Consider the following 16,725-nt stretch of genomic DNA (forward strand, 5'->3'; position numbering starts at 1 on the left):
AGAATCTGAAGGCCAACAAGGGCGTAGCGTTATGAAGTCAAAAGTGGAGCTCTTGTGAAACAGCGGTTGACCCGATTTTAGAAAGCGAAACGCAAGGAATAGGCAGCATACGGGGCTTTCTTATGCCCGGAAGGTAGCAATCTGTGTGCACTTTAGCTACTGAGGGTGTTAGTGCTAGACTGTCAGTGAGATAGTTCACTGACGGTAGTAAGCAAGAAACACAGGAGGAGAAATGAATAGAACGTTCGACATGATGGCGGTGATGGTTTGAAAGAATGGAATAAACTTTCCAAACATTTATGCAAAGTCACAGAACACATTTGTACATACGAATGCATTTTATCCATAAAACATTGTAAACATATTTACTTCACTAAGATCAGTGCAATGAGTAGATGCGACATGTCCCGAGTCGCAAACTGTGATACTTCTGTCAACGGTCCTTCAGTTGCTCTTTAAAACGAACGTTTCACGACGACTGGTATGAGTTGGCGATAGTGCACTTTTGCATTATTTTTAAAGCGATAAGGCATGATTTGAAAATTCTAGTTGTCATTAAAAAAATATCTATAAATATTCAAAATATTCGCTTCGAGTGTTTGTCATCTACAGGTTATTTATTTAACAAACAAATATAGTCAGCAAAAGATAAGTTTAGTGTGTTTATTGGGTTTTTATTTTTCATTTTATCATGGGTAAGTGTGAGTGCACAACAAGCCCCTAAAGTTATACTTGATGCATTGCAGAATGTATCATTGTGTGATCGGTAGAAGCGTTACATATCTGTGTTAAATATGATATTAAGTGCCAGAAAGGGTCTGTTTGATTAATAAATTGTGTGACATTATTTATCGAATTATTCTTGCTGCTAGGAACAACCATTGCATACATTCAGGCGTTTATAACTCACAGCGCAATGACACTTGCTTAGCAAATTGGTTTTATTAAAATCAAATTAATATCAAATATTCAATATTTTTTTTATTCACTTCACACGATTGTTTTTTTTTAAGTTGAGTTCCAAAACCAAATTCTATTCGATGACACAATCGTACTTAATAGACATGTCCTTCCATTCTTCGCTGAAATCGCTCAAACTCGGATAATCCATTTTCCGCTCAGTTTGTTCTTCTCGGTACCCGTGTCCCGGTCCTCGATCCATCAGTCCGCTCCTCGGCAAACTGTCACCGAAATGCGACCGTGCGGGACCAATCGATTAATCTTCATTACAACCGATGCGACAATGTGTCGTCTTGGCCCACCGGTTTTGTGAGCGGTCGTGCCCGGGGTGCCCGTTCGTGTCGTGTTCCGGGGCGGGGGAGTCCAGGGACCGATTGTAATCCTTTCGAACAATTACATTCACTTATCATCGTCGCGGAATTGCCACTCGGTGAGGAACGGCAAAGGCTTAGCTTCTTGATGCGATATTGAAGGAAGGATTCGTACCGCTTTCGCTCGGCGGCTTCGCTACGATGAGTGGCGTAATGAAGTGTTCGGTTACAGAATGATTGATAGTGGTGGGATTTGGTGATGCGGCGAAATGGTTGATAGGAGTGGGTTCGTTCTACATTTTTTACCAGCATATTGCCAGATGAATAGTAATTTATCGTTTCACGTAAATTAAATGCATTTGATGATGTGACGATTAGGCAAAGGAGATGGATGAAGTGATTGTTATAATAGCTGCTGTGTCGAAATGATTATTGAAATCAAAGATCTATGCTTGGATGAGCTCAATCATTGCAGAGCTCTACTGCTGCTATTGGGGGGTTCTTGTATTCAAACGATTAGTTGATATGTAGTTTTATAACTGTAGTTATTTGATACCTCGTACCTAATTGAATCGTATTTATTATTAAACTTATTAAACATGAAGTTGTTGTACTCGTCTTAAGTTATAAAATTATTTCTCGTTCATGAATTGATCTTTCATATTTCCTGTTATCTTGATAAAGACTAATAATCTTTATTTTATTCTACGAATAAATTCCGAGAGTAAAATTCCTGTGAGTCACAGGTGTAAAAATCACCGTAGAGTCACTTGTTCGATGCTACCAACAATCGATTCTTTCATTCCACCACACTCACCTGACCTTCGCCGCGCTTGACACTACCGTCCAGACGTAGAACAACAAAGTGCTCGACCAGGCACTCGCACTGGCAGGTGTTCGCCACATCTCTCGGGACCATTCACGTAACGTATCCTATTTTCCCAGTCGATCGTCCTAGGACAAATAGCGTTGGTAGCTTTTGCACCACTGGTGCACACCGACCCTGTTCGATTGTGAGTGGTTCGGTTGAGCGGTGCCAGGTGAGCGTTCGATCGGAAATGTTGAAGTGGGTTGAAATTATTGCTGTGATTGAAAGCGATTTATTGCGTCTCATTTGAGGTTACCGATTTGCACGATGCAACACTTTTGCCCTTGGTACAGTTGGGCTGAAGCGATGAGGTACCGAGTGAATGCATCCTTCCAGGGCGAGGAGCGTTTGACTGCCGGATCGGCAACAATTTTGCTCCCTTTGCGAATACGGGTTCGGAAAGGTATCAGTTAGAAGCGCGCTTTGCTGTTCTGAAAGGACGGTTGTGTATAGTTCGACGAAAGGGTCATGATGATATCGATCAGTGGCGGTGTGGTAAAAGTGTTCTTGAAACTTCCAATAATTGATACCGGGGACAATTTCATTTCTCGTTTTGTAACAGCCGTACGAACGATTCTTGCTAACGTTGAGATTTATTCGGTACGTTGATTTTCTAAGAAATTTCTTAACAAAAATGTGGTACAGTGAAACTGTGATTTGTGATTATAGTTAAAAATAATAACGTGCTGAAATCTGATAAATATCTATCAGAACATAAGTTTGAGGTGGAATCATTTGCTGGAATGTTACCAGTTACAGTTAATGGACAAAATCATAAAACAGGAAAATAAAAAACAACATCCAGCAGTAAAAGCAATCAACCTTATCATTTTGATGTACCCATCGTCGTTATCTTATCACAAACTGCCCTGGAAAGCTTCCTGATACACTGCCTCCTTTTTCACGTGTCAGCCCTCGATTCGAACATATTTGGTGGGCGTATTCATAGCTGCGCCGGTGAAAAGAAATGAGCTTAATGACAGCGCACCGCTTCCGAAACGCTGGTTCACGAAAATGGAACGTTCGTGGGAACGATGATGGCCTTCGATTTGGGGACGTGTGGAGTGAGCAGTAGGAATGGGACCGGGGAATGCATTAATCAAGATAATATATTCAATTAAAATATTGGTTCGGTGACTGCTGCAATAACCGAACCGGGTAGTAATGAGCAAGTGTAAGCAAGGAACTGGAAGGATTGCTGTAAATGGTGAGTTTGGTATTGTTTTGAATTTTAATCGGTTAACGGAGGTCGCTTTTGTAATGGAGCCCTAATGCGTTGTAATATTATATAAGTTGTATAGCATAGCTTACAACTGTAGGGTATTGATGAGGCTAACATTATAGTAAGGTTGTTTAGAATGTTCAATAAAATCTCGTTCTCCCTGAGTGTCCAATGCTGATTTGTCAAAGTATACTGCACCGAATCATAGTAGAAAATTTAGGTAAACAAATTGTACACTAAACTTACAAAAATACATTAGAAAGACATATTTCTTGAAGCTACAAACAACAATTTTCTATAAATGTTTATGGAACCATAACAAAATTATTTGAAACAGTCCTGAATAGACTACATTTAGGCTATAGCAGACTTACAGGAATTCTTTGTCACTTAATTTAAATATGTTAACTAAGATGGTCCTCTTTGCCCCAAGGCAACCAAATCCGACTCCATTTCAGGAGCTTTGTACTCGTCCGTATGTGTGTGCTCATCCTGTTCGCTAGGGAGCATTTAGGTTATAACAGACTTACAGGAATTCTTTGTCGCTTAATTTAAATTGGTTAAATTAACTAAGATAAATTTAAAAGGGAGCAAACATACTGTCTATGATTATTAACCCTATAAATACATATAAATACAATAAATAGCAAATAAATAGATATTCATTTCAATGTTTTTGTAAATAACAGCTTTTGCAAACATTTAGGAGTATTTTCCCTGAAACGCCTGAAGCTATGCAATAAGTAAAACATATTCATATTTATTACAAATATGTTTCAACGAACATTTCATCATCAGTTTATGGCGATTTTAATAACTATATGGAACATATGACTAGCCAGCATATATCCACTACCAGGAATATATATTATCCTTCCTGTTTATTCTTCATATTGCTCTCCATATCAATGAGATTGAGAAACGAGATTAAATCCAACACGATTACATATCTCACTGGGCAGCAATGAAAAGCGTAATTAAACTTTCGTTGGCTGCTGCACAACACGCTTGACAGATTCGTAGAAGCATAACTACGCGAAGCAACGAAACGATTCCTATCAGCGCACAGCACTCGATCACTCTACCCGATGCAAAAGAACTTCTGTTCCATGTTGAATTGTTTTGTTGAATCTGCCCTCCCACCCACTGCCCGGTTTGTATTTCTTTATTAGCTTCCAATTGTATTGCACGACCGTATTGAATATGCACGCCCGTGCACCCCGGTGGATGAATGGCATAACTCAACCATAAACTTTTCATTCCATTCCAATGGTACAATGGTTCCACGTGCTCTCCCGGTGCAGAAGGTTAAAGGGCAAATACTGTGCGGGCCGTGCGGCAATGGTTGAACCTTTCCGTGCAGGTTTCTGTGCTCAGCTCGGAGGGCATCGTAGACCTTTTCGCTGTAAGAGGCTTCACATGTGTATGGATGCTTGTTTTCTTTTTCCTCACGCCCACTTTTCTCGTCGGGCGATGCCAAATTTGCCGGTAGAATGTCTGACTTTCGGTCGAACAAGCTGTCAAAAGCATATCCACTGGGGGGCGAACAACCGAGACACTGGCTAGAGAAAGAGCAAGGGCTGTTTCGGTACACCGATTAGGAGAAAGTTGATAAACCGAAACCAGTAGGTTCATCCGTGGTGGGTCGTAAATATTCGTTTGTTCCGGATGGGTTTGCCCGGGGAGCGTGATGGACAATCGTATTATTTAGACAGCAATTCCGTTCGACCGAAGAAACAGGTTGTACACGGTTTTGTTTTTAAGACTGCAAGCAACCCTCACCCACGGTTCCCACTGACGCCAGCCGTGACAGTTTCGGGAAGATGGTCATAAATATTTACAGCACATAATTTGATGCAGTGGGTTAATAGAAATCCTGCCCTTTCACTCCGGCGCTCAAGCTCATCACTCATCAGCGTCACGCTTGCGGGGTTGGGGAAACAAGATTAGGCAAATGTAAAGCACCCGCAACGACAACATGCTACACATTTCGACAGACGATGTACATCCGGCAGCGTTGTTGCTGAAAGGTCGTGTGTGTGTGGTCCTGTTTGCCGCAAGGCAACCAAATCCGACTCCATTCCAGGAGCTTTGCACACGCCCGTATGTGTGTGCCCATCCTGTTGGTTAGGGAGCTTGGTCTGCAATCTGCAAATTATGGCAGCAGGATACATACACACACACACACACACGTTCCTCCACTTTAGTGCTGGGTCGGGTGGATGGGCTTCTGGTGATTACGGTGAGCATTACGCACAACACGAGAGAATCTGTGCAGCACTTGTGCACGGCAAGCTGGCCCGGAAGTGAATGCAACACCACTTGGACCACTTGGACGCGGACCGCACGCTGCCCTAAGCTGTCATAGAGCGCGTGGCCTTCTTCGCTCAAGAAGCTTTCCTTCTTGCTGTCCGGTCGTTGCAGTAAACATGGCATCGGTTGCCTGATGTAAATGGATCTGCCATTTGGTTTTCGATTCGATGTTTGAGCGGTTAGCATCTTTGCACACACACACACACAGCGAAGGCAATACACAGCAGGGCCGCACTCTCAAACAAAATACCGGAAATGTTTGACGCGTTCGGTGGGCTTTGCTGCTTGAAGGTTGAGCCTTGCCCTTGCCTTCGCATCCAATCGTCTTGGCGGTTTGTATTGCGTTGCGTGTTACCGGCCAGCGTTTGGGAAAGCAGCATTTGATTGCAGGAATGGTCGGCCGATTTATTGCCTGAATAGCATTCCCATTTACGTGCATTATCGTAATGTAGTCCATTAAGATGAACGGATGGAGTAGAACACCGTTGCACCGGCGCTAGTATGTTTGCTCCAGTTGCTGAATGAATGTGGATTGAATGTTCAAAATTGATTGCAGAGTAATAATATACGGGGATTTTGTTATTTTCTTTATGATTATTAGGAATGCATTGATGCAACATTTCATCATTTATTGTTATAAAGTTTGGGTGTATACACTTTATCAAATAAATTATGTTTTGTTTGAATTAGAGGTATTATAACCAAGTGTCTATACTTGGTAAAATGTGTTGTTTCTTTACTTTTTAATTAGTAATTTTATACACAATTTGAGCATTTATTAGGATTTTTAATAAATTCATAGTGTTTCCTATCAGATATCGCCTTTTGTATGTTTTATGATTGTTTGATAAGGCAACACTGTTATTTCCGACTGTCATATTTAGGCTGTTTTTCTCACTATTAGGCTGGTGTCAGTGCTTCATCGGATGCAAATTTATTGGACGTCTGTTGAAATATTTGTATGGGATTTTAAATATAACATCACACAAATATATCGCATTGCAACTCGACGTCCTAGGTTATCTAACCCCAATAAAATGTTGATAGTACTTCGGATCAAATCGTATCCAATGGCGTGCTGACGTCAGCATTAGTCATTTCATTAAATTTGTGGATAAAATATTGTTTTATAAGGTCCAAAATAAGATATCTTTTGTAGCGAAAATTGTATATTTTGTATAGTACTTTTGCTTATTTATTGGCAATACAGGGTTTCCCACGATTTATTGGTTGGATCCCATCAATTTTTGATGGGTTCCCATTTTTTTTTTTCGGTGCCTTCCTACGATTTTTTGGCCGTTTCCCAGAAGTTTTTGGTCCAATTGTATTGATATCCAATTAGAAAATACCAATAAATTGTGGGAACGAACCCAAAATCTACGGGAACTAAAAATTGATGGGAACGCACCAAAAAATCATAGGAACTGACCAATAAATCGTGAAAACCCTGTATGACAAACACCGATGTAATTCCTATCCCATCTGATTAGTAGGGCCTGTTTGTTCTGGTCAATTGTGCATGGTCTGGCTGAACAGATAGGATCAATGCTGCAAAAGTCATTTTTTTAATGAATTCCTATGGTAAAAAATCGTAAAATTCTTAAAAAGGCTAAACATTCTTAATTGAAATATTCTTTAGTTGAGCAAGTCTCTGTATTATATGTAATTTACCAATAAAACAATAAGTTTTCAAACAAAAATGGAATGAAAGTCAATCGGTATGGCAATACTTATCCAAGAAAACTTATACGCATGTTTTAGTAATAAATAAACAATCTTTGCGTAACAATCTAAGTTGCTCCGCCCGAACAGAAATAAAAAAGAAAAGCTCATTCCGATCCAACGAAAAGCTCATTTGTTTCGTATTTGATTACTCCACTATCTCAAGAGCAATTCTTATTAGAATAGAGGAAATGGGAAAATTAATTGCCCCATCTACAGCGGATCCACCCTGTGTGTGCAAGTGTGTGTCTCATTCGCAATAATCGATTATCGCAAACGTAGGCAGTAAAGCCAAGTTCCCCTAGATCCCCCGTGCATTGACAAAATTGATGAAGGACAAAACATGCTCTATCAGAAAATATTCAAAACATGATCAGCACCCGCCTGGCCCCTGACAGCCGGTGCTGCCCGCGAGCCCCTGTGTAAGTATGACCTTTTTTTTCTCTCTCTCTCGACAGCGCTATGCATAAATAGACACACTCAAAGCCCCGAGGGTTTGCATGTAATACATTAGCATCGCAGCATCATGGCCTACATGTGAGCCGAAAAATAGTCCCCACCCCTACCCTAGGGGGACATGCACTGTACATGACCTTCTTTTACTTTTCTTCTTTTTTAAATACCGTTCAGCACTTTCTGCCAAACCAAATATACGCTTCACCCCTCGGGGGCACAGGATGGAAGGGGCCAAAAACAAAAAAAAAAGGATAGAAAAAGATCACCAGCAACGGTCTCGTATGTCACCCGATGTTGCGCCGACAAACTTTTGCTGAATTACAATCTTCCCCCGCCCGCACCAACCTCAGGCCGGCGGGCGGCGTGATGGATAAAAAGTAAATCCGGAAGCGTTCGATGCATTCCTGGCAATAGGGCAAGCACAGCTTGCTCTTTCCGTTTTATTTTGCTGCCAAGCATATAATCTCTCCTTCTCTCGCTCTCTGCGCAAAGCTACCGGCCTTATGGGGTGGTTGTGTTTGTGGCTTCGTGGAAGGGATTGTTTCTCCGGTTGCTGTAGTCTTTTTTTCTTCTGTTTGTTACCTATTTATTTTGTGGCTACCTCAGCAATTTCCCACATGGACTTATCTGTACGGGCACTGCAATCGCTTCACTCGCCCTCAAGGCCTTCACCCGAATATCCGACATGGAAGTGCATGGGGGCTTCAGCTTCTGCACAAGTGATATGAATAAGTTTTCCTACGTGCTGCCGAGAGCGTACTGGTAGGGTTAGTCAGTTACACGCGTTTTCCATTTACCGTGCACCATCACGCCCTCCCGATGGAATACAGCGGCTTAGTGTCGAGCTGGGTCGAAGCCGTTTGCCACAAGTAGCGAAGTCACTCCCTGTGTGGTTGGCGGGGTTTGGGAAAGTTACATTTTGAACTAAAGTTTTACCGTTTTTCGACCATCTTGGGCAAAGCGGGCAACTGGCAGAGTTTAGTTTGAGTTGCTTTATTTTTTTATCTCCAGCCCTGTGAGCTCCTTTTTCCAAAATTGAACCAAAAAGGGGTGCGGGTTTCTAAACGATGGCAAGCGCTTTTGCATAGCGTACGGGCGACTTGTACCGATTCCCGTACAACCCACTGCCACTGCCGAACAAAGGAACGCTGCAGGAATTTTAATGTTGCACATGTTTTGCTTGTCCAATGGCTCATTGTGTGTATCGTCTTGGGAAACAGATTTCGTGCTGGAGGGCAAATGGGGAAGAATGCTGTACCCAAGCAGCCAAGCACAGACGGCATTGCATTGTGCAATGCATTCCGATGGCAGCCGTGCAAGTGCTCGGGGCTACCACCGGCATCAGATACGGAACTATTTTCTCTGATTGAATAAGTTATGCCCCGGGAGTGGCTTAGGTGCCGGTGCACCCGGTAGCTTCCTGCGCGCTGCTGACCTTTGATAAATGGGCAGCAAGCATTACTCGTGTTTCGCTCCCTCCCTGTGGCTCGTGCCAGCCGCTGGCTGATGGATAGTGGGCGCTCGTGATTGAAAGTTACCAAGCGAAATGGAAACGAGTTTTAAAATATTGCTACTGCTACGCGGGAAGCCGTTGTTGTTCATTTCATCCCTGTCACCGGTCAGTGCGGACACAGTGGAGTTGCAGTGCATGATGCAGTGCTGGTATTTAATAACGACTCACAGACGCAACGGACGGAAGCGTCTTTCTGTTTGGAAAAGTTTCTTCTAGCGTCGGATATGCTGTCGGATACTGTGCCTGCTTGCTGGCTGTCAGTTTCGTATGGGGTTTCACGTGTTTTTGATTTGTTGCTTCGTCTGAGAGTCTGATTTATAGCGTGAATGGTCTGATTCGAGTAGGAATTAGATTCAGGATAACTAATGGTTGCTATAACTTTATTATGAGGAAAGCTTAATTTTGTTTTTCAAAAGTCAAACAGACCATGATGTAGAATTGTACTCAATTTAAATTTAATTTGTTTAATCAAAGGTCTCGTTTGAAGACTGTTTCGTTTCGCAAGTTGGAACATAAAAAAAGTTTAGCTGCAATAATTATCACACACTGAAAACTACATTCGGCTGATCCTAGTCAGAAATCAATAACTCTATTAGGATAAAACACTCAGTGATATTTATGAGACAGATTTGGAGGATATGTTCGATACGAGGCTTGAGTCCACCAATGTAGTTCAATCGTACGAGTTAGCGACTGTACCACGGGACTGGTCCAATACGGAGAATGTCATGCGCCTAAATGTAGACAGACTGTGTGTTCGTGGACGCTTCTTGGAACAAGTTTATAGCTTATGCTTTTATTAATCACTTTTTCCTGGAATTACTTGGTCATTGATTATGAGAAATGCAATTCGCTCAGACTTTTGTCTGAAGTATGTTGTAGTGTATCTGCAATGAGTAGCAAATAAAGCAAATAATTAAACTTCTATTCGGAACTGGTATGATTAGCGACGTTTAATGGTTGGTTTATAGATGAGTAGATTTGCTGAAATGCTTACATTTCTATGTTATGCTCTGTTATGTTGATGTTATCGAAATAATTAAAAGAATTGTAATTTAATTTTAATCAGATTACAATTACAACTTTTAACAATCCGTTAGACGCCTGAAGCTATGCAAATTATTCAAAATAATAATATTATTTATTTACAAATATGGCCTAGCCGCTGCACAATATTAAAAATATCGGTTTGAGATTCACAATGCAATGCAATCGTAATAATATAATATTATCTTTTTTGTAAGCATACAACTTCAATGGTGTCGAAAAAATCCAAAAATACACATGCCGTGAACAACAAAAAACTCATCCCGTGAGAGGGGTTTAAATTTAAAATTAAAAACAATGATTTTTTTCTGCCATGAAACAAACTGTCTGCTTTTACACCATAAACTGAGCTCGACCAGATTTTAACCCTACTTTGACGTACTGTTTCGGGATGGTGTACAACAAAAAAAAAAGTTTATAATCCCCGTTTGCATGCAAAGGTTTTAAGCGCTCGGCTTGAGTTCGTTAATTGTGTAAAATTATGCTGCGAATATTTCTCGCCATCATTAACCGGTCTTAAATCATCCGGCGCTGAATCCGGTCGCTAAAACAAATTAATCCAACTTTACGTTCCCCGATTGGGAAAGGCCGGGACTCTCGCCAGCTCCCGCAGCGGGAGATGGAAATAAACCTTCCTGCGCGTTGATTGGTGCGGGTCGGTCACAAATATCATTAACATTTATTACTGTTGAGAAATGGCGGACGTCGGTGTCGACGTGACGTCAGGTCAGCGGGAGAATTATTCTGGCCAGCACGATATGGCGCGGCTGGCAGGAATATTTATGAGTGATGCTATCGGGACCGAAAGATTTCTGGTGGCAGAGAAACTCTGTGGTAGAGCATTTGTTTCGATTTAAATGAGAGGCGTTTTACTGCGATGGGAATGTTTTGTATCATAGAGAATAAATTGAAACAAACGTCCTTTAATGAGTTCCGAAACAGACTGCAACGATTGTTAATTAAATAAAATCTGATAAGAACAACGGTCAAAAAACTGTGCTATTGGCAAAGTGTATGAAAAAAAGCAAGTAAAACCATGATAAATGAACTACTGTTCGTAAAATATTTGTAAATTAAAAACTCCCTCAACTGATCAACATCTGTTGGCTGCATAAATTCGCCACTTTAATCCTCTTGCTGCCTTCAATATCAACCCCAAAATATCCCGAAAATGCCATCACGTCCCTTGAGTACGGTGCCATCTTAAGCCGAGCAATGAAGCTCAAGAGCTCTCACTCGTCTTGACCATCCAGCGCACGAAAGCCCCGGGACCAGGATAACCCGAAACGGAAATCCATCAAATTACCAGTCATAAAACACGAAATCAATAAAGCTCTTCAAGCGTACCGGCTCGAACCACTGGCTGGCGTGTCGCTGAAGCTGGCAACGACACGGACGACAACAACGTTCGATGGTGCCTTTCACCGGCACTGTTGAGCGCTCTCTACGATCTCTTCCCTTGACAGGTGCACGGTCTCGGCACAGGCACGGATAAGCGTGAGGCAGTGAAATCTTCGAGTCGTTGCCACTCGTTGCTCTGCATCCTATCCAGGAATGCACGGGAGGTAGGTTTGGGGGCAAAAGGACATTGCAGCACGCTCTGTGTGAGTGTTGTTTGTATGTGCATCTGTGTTTGTGTCTGTGTGCCACATCGAGTATTAAAATCGCATAATAAATCAATAAATTGTCGATTTGTGAGGCTTTTGCCTCAAGCTACGAGCTTGATGTTGGGTGTACCGGCTCGCTGAGCAAACATCTGGCAGAGATGCAACAGAAATGGTTGAAATACCTGAACTGATCGAATCGAACGAATCATGTTGCCGGATCTCTCGCACTCTCTTCCCGCCGCAAGAAAGGTGTGTTCATAAATAAGGCCAAAAGAAAGAAGAAGAAAAAAACGGTCCCGATAGTCACCATCTCAACGACCGGTTTACGGTTCTGGTTTACATTGGGATTTCGCTGCATTTTTATTTGCCTTCTTCGCAGACCGAGGTCCTTCCTTCACTCTGCACTGGGCAGAGCCCACGACCGAATATCCTGCAATAACTATCAACTGCAGCATGGCAGGCGTTACTACCGATAAGCTAACGACCGATGAACATCGGGGGAAGGGAGTGGTACTGAACTTCAGGGTGCGATCTCGATGCTAAAGCTATTACTCCATCCGGTAGATGGATCGTAATGGCATTTTATTGCACTCGTCGGCTACCGGGGGAGGAAGCTCTAAGGTAAGGTTTATGAAGCTGGCAGCCAGCGCACAACTCGTTAACGGAAATGAAGCTGCCAGTAAGACGACTTGGTGCAAGACGGAGGAACGGGTGGGCAACTTTTCCCGGTACCATTCTTTGCAATATTGGTGGGAGCCAATTATGAATCGATTGCCAGCCGAGGAGCAAAATTGAATAGAAGTAAATTACATACCGGGTTATGTGTTTCATTGCATCGGTCTTTTAACGCTGTAATGCAGAGCGATAGCAAATTAGGATTTGTGAATTGGTAAAACAAATCGGTTGATATTTGTTTAATAGGTTTGCCGCCACTTCAACCTCCATATCGATGTGCCTTTTCGAGGAAACAAAATGCAAAAAAAAACGCTTAGGTTCGATGCTACAAATTTGTAGTGAATGGAAATCGTTTTTCCTGAAAAGCACTTCCTTTTTTTTTTGTGGGAGCATCCTTTGAAATGGGGTCTTTTGCTCGTTTTGGCTAACAAAACTCACTGCCGAGCTGCAGCTTTGAGAGATACATTTTATTGAAAATCACTCAAAAAGAGGGACTGGCTCCAACGGAAAGGAAAAACAAAATCTACCATGAAACGAACTCCATTTCGACCGCACCACCGGGTCCGCTTGCGATGGGAAGCGAGGATCGGTTTGGTATTCGGTGAAAAATGCATTCCATTTTCGATTGATTCGATCTGTTAATCCAACGGAACGGTGAGCTTTTGGGTTGTGACGCTGTGACTGAGCGGTGGTGGTGATGGTGGCCCACTATCACGGCACTGTGCAGGGATGCGATTTTTATTTGCGATTGTTTTGTTTGCTTATTTCTTTTTGGACATCGAATTTTTCATTATTTGAGCTACCGGAATGTCAGTTTGAAATAAATTGTATTTAAATTGAGGCGTAATCGAAACAAACAAAAACCCAAAAACGGAGGCGTACAGATTACAGAGCAGCTGCAGTTGCAGTTTTTGGGAAATGGGGACATTGATGCACGGGATGACACAGTCTTTGTTGCTTCTCAGCCGGATAAGCGGTTCGTGAAAAGTGTTATTTGCAAAGCAATATCGTTAATGGAAAATTGGTCGTATCCTAGCGCCTGCAGCAATTTTATGTTTACAGGGTTTCCCACGATACGTTGATGGGTTCCAGTATTGTTTGGGCTCGTCTCACGACTCATCGAAATGTCGTACAAAAAAACATGGAAAAATCTGGATAACCCTCAATAACTCTTGGGAACTGTTAAAATACCTATAGGAAATATCCTTTTCATGATTTTACTATTGTCTACCAATACTCACATTCTTATTCGCTTTTTTTTCATTTCAGTCCACTGATGCCGTTTTCAAAACGTGTGAACGTCAAAGGTAATAATGAATTAATTGTATTTGTACGATGGCTTAGTTTACTTCCCCTCTTTCGGTTAGCATACAAATGTTTCCTAATTATTAGTCAATACACCGCCCTTTGATCCCATGATTTGCCTAGCTACGTAACCACGTAGATGGCGCTACTGTAAAATGTGGAGTTGTTGATTCATCGTCTCGAGATGGCGCTGCTGTTGGTTTTACGGCGTAATTCAAGTGTACAGCAGATTGCCTATATTTTGGCGCAATTCAATCCTAAACAACCTCAAAAACTTAAACTGACTACCAATCTCCAATGTCCTATTAAGCGAAATTCGTTGTCATGGTTGCATACATGTAGGCGTTTTAATACAATTATTTTTAAACGTGTATTTCACCTTATATCTTTAATTATATAAATTTATTTATTTTTATTTAATACACATTCTTACTCTTTAATACATTTCATCTGTGTAAGTACTTCGCTCTTTCTTATCCCGCCCAATCCAGTGCCTAGCCACACTCTCAGATTCTTTCATCTTAAAATGGCTAATAATAATCATAAATAATTTCTGAACGCTCTTCTTTTAGAAGCTTTACTTTTGAACCATGTTTTCCTTTGATCCCAAAATCGCCACCATCTGGTAGTCTGTTTATGCTCATTTATTGAGCGGCTTTGTCATCCCTGCAAATGACCTTGTGCCGTTGCGCGTCAAACCTCCTGCGTAAACACGGGACGCGGGTAGTCGTACAACGCATGCTTTGCGCATGGTTAACAACGTACTTAGCACTACGGCAACTACGATTACCGCTAGCATCACACAAAGCACCATCCCACATACCGCGGGAGGGAGGTTTTTTTACCATTTTTTGTCTGCCGAAACACTGCCGGAAACCATATGGCCCACCCGCGGATCGGCTTCGCTTTACCGCTCGTTAGAGGCGAGTCATTTATTTACAAACAATTTGCACCGCTGATGATGGGTAATTAAAATTACTGGACGGCTGGGATGGTGAAGTAAAAAAAAAGGAAAAAAAAAGAAAAAGCTGGATGAAAAGTGTTCACGTTAAATTGGAAACCGTAGCTGCAGATCGACTGATGTTTCTTGCTCCGTGTTTTTTTTTGCCCCGCGATCGGATTGGGAATGAGTCGTCATTAAATCTTTCATCATTCCGGCCCGATCATGGTTGCCGGTGAATAAAGCAAAACAAGGCAAAGCAAGCAAGCAACAAAAAAACGCTCCCTCTTCTTCTTTCCACCGAATGGTAACGCTTTAACAGGGCAGTTCTCATTATAATGGGAGCATTCCCGCTTTTTGCCACATGAAAAACAATTCCAACCCCATACGGTCTATATGATTTACGATGATTATTTTAAAGTCCAAATGTGCAAATAAACGTTACACACTCCGAAACAACTGTCTGCACACACACGCAAACTGGCTGCTGCATGGAGCATAATGGCGATTTTCTTGCCAATGGTTGCTCAAACCATCTCGCTTCGCTCAAACCCCTGGAATGTGTGTGGTGTCGGTGTTGTTGTTTCATGTCTTTCTTTCAGTTTTCACAGCGAAGGGGGGCTTTTCTGTTTTCCCCGGGAATGTGGACTCTCTTCTGGCGGTGTTTTTTTGCTTCTACTGCTTGCGATTTAAAAGAAAACATAAGCAGGCATGATTTGCTGGGAGGTGGTAAGGGAGGAGGACAGGGATGCGAGTTTTTCCTTCAGCCTTTCGAGCCAGACAGCGTGGGGCAAGTGAAACACGTGCGGTGATGGAACGTATTTATTTACAAAATTGTTCATAACGAACGCTGGTTCGCTAGTGCGCTTCGTTTTTTAAACGTTTTTATTTGTGAATCATGTGGAGCTGAGTTGATTTTTGGAGGGTTGTTCTTTTTTTCCTGTCTTCTTGCTGCTGATGAGAGCAGCTTGTTGTGCTTCTTCTTTTTTTCTTAAATATGTTTAATGCGTGCTTAAATACCGCTAGCGCTCGTGCCTTTACTATTGCTGAGAAGGAAGATTTGCTTTGATGCCGTTCAGCTTTCCAGCTGCGTCTGTCAGGGGTGCGATAGTCAAACACCTACCGTCTTGCTGAGCATTAATGAGAGCAAACGTTTTGCAATTCAAGTGAAGCTATCGAACCAAAACAAACTTGTTTTACGCTAATGATGCCTGTGAAAATGATATATTTTTAACCTATTTTCAAAAATTCACATCAAACACTGTTTAAGTTTGATAAATGTTTTGATATTTTGAATTTGATATCATAAAAAATAATTTCAGTAAAATATACACAAGCACAGTTGGAATGATGTATGCACAACAATATTAGCAATAGATAAAAAAAACATTATTGGAATATTTTATAGAAGCAGAAAAAATCCCTGGATTTATAATTCGCTGAAGAAATAATGTCAAGAAACTTTACATAACCTTCAAAATAAACAAAAAGGTATATAGGGTAAGTGTACCAATTATGGCTATAATATGTCATCAAGATACCGATTTTACGCCTGTAAAAATAAGTATTGGGTAAAATTTCAAACTTCTTTATGTTTTTATTTAGCCTACAATGTGTAGCACACGAGGGTATTTTTTATTTTCACTCAGTGTTTATCAAAATACTAGAAAATTTCAATTCAAAATTGCATCTTAAGGTACCAATCATGGCTATAGTGTTCCTAGCAATTCGCCATAGCTGTACCAATTGTGGCTGCATTCTAAAACTCGTGGATATTTACACCAAA

General features: G+C 41.5%; 1 long non-coding RNA gene across 2 annotated transcripts in view; it reads left to right on the top strand.

The window, feature by feature from the left end:
• LOC133393931 (uncharacterized) overlaps window positions 1–14,949 on the top strand; it is a 28,707-nt gene extending 13,758 nt beyond the window's left edge. For both annotated transcript variants that reach the window (XR_009766510.1, XR_009766509.1), the window contains exon 3: window positions 13,964–14,949. This is a non-coding gene — a long non-coding RNA (uncharacterized LOC133393931). The remainder of the gene's footprint in view (window positions 1–13,963) is intronic.
• The last annotated feature ends 1,776 nt before the right edge of the window (window positions 14,950–16,725 follow it).

This window comes from Anopheles gambiae, chromosome 3 (assembly GCF_943734735.2).
Source record: "Anopheles gambiae chromosome 3, idAnoGambNW_F1_1, whole genome shotgun sequence".
NCBI classification, from domain to species: domain Eukaryota; kingdom Metazoa; phylum Arthropoda; class Insecta; order Diptera; family Culicidae; genus Anopheles; species Anopheles gambiae.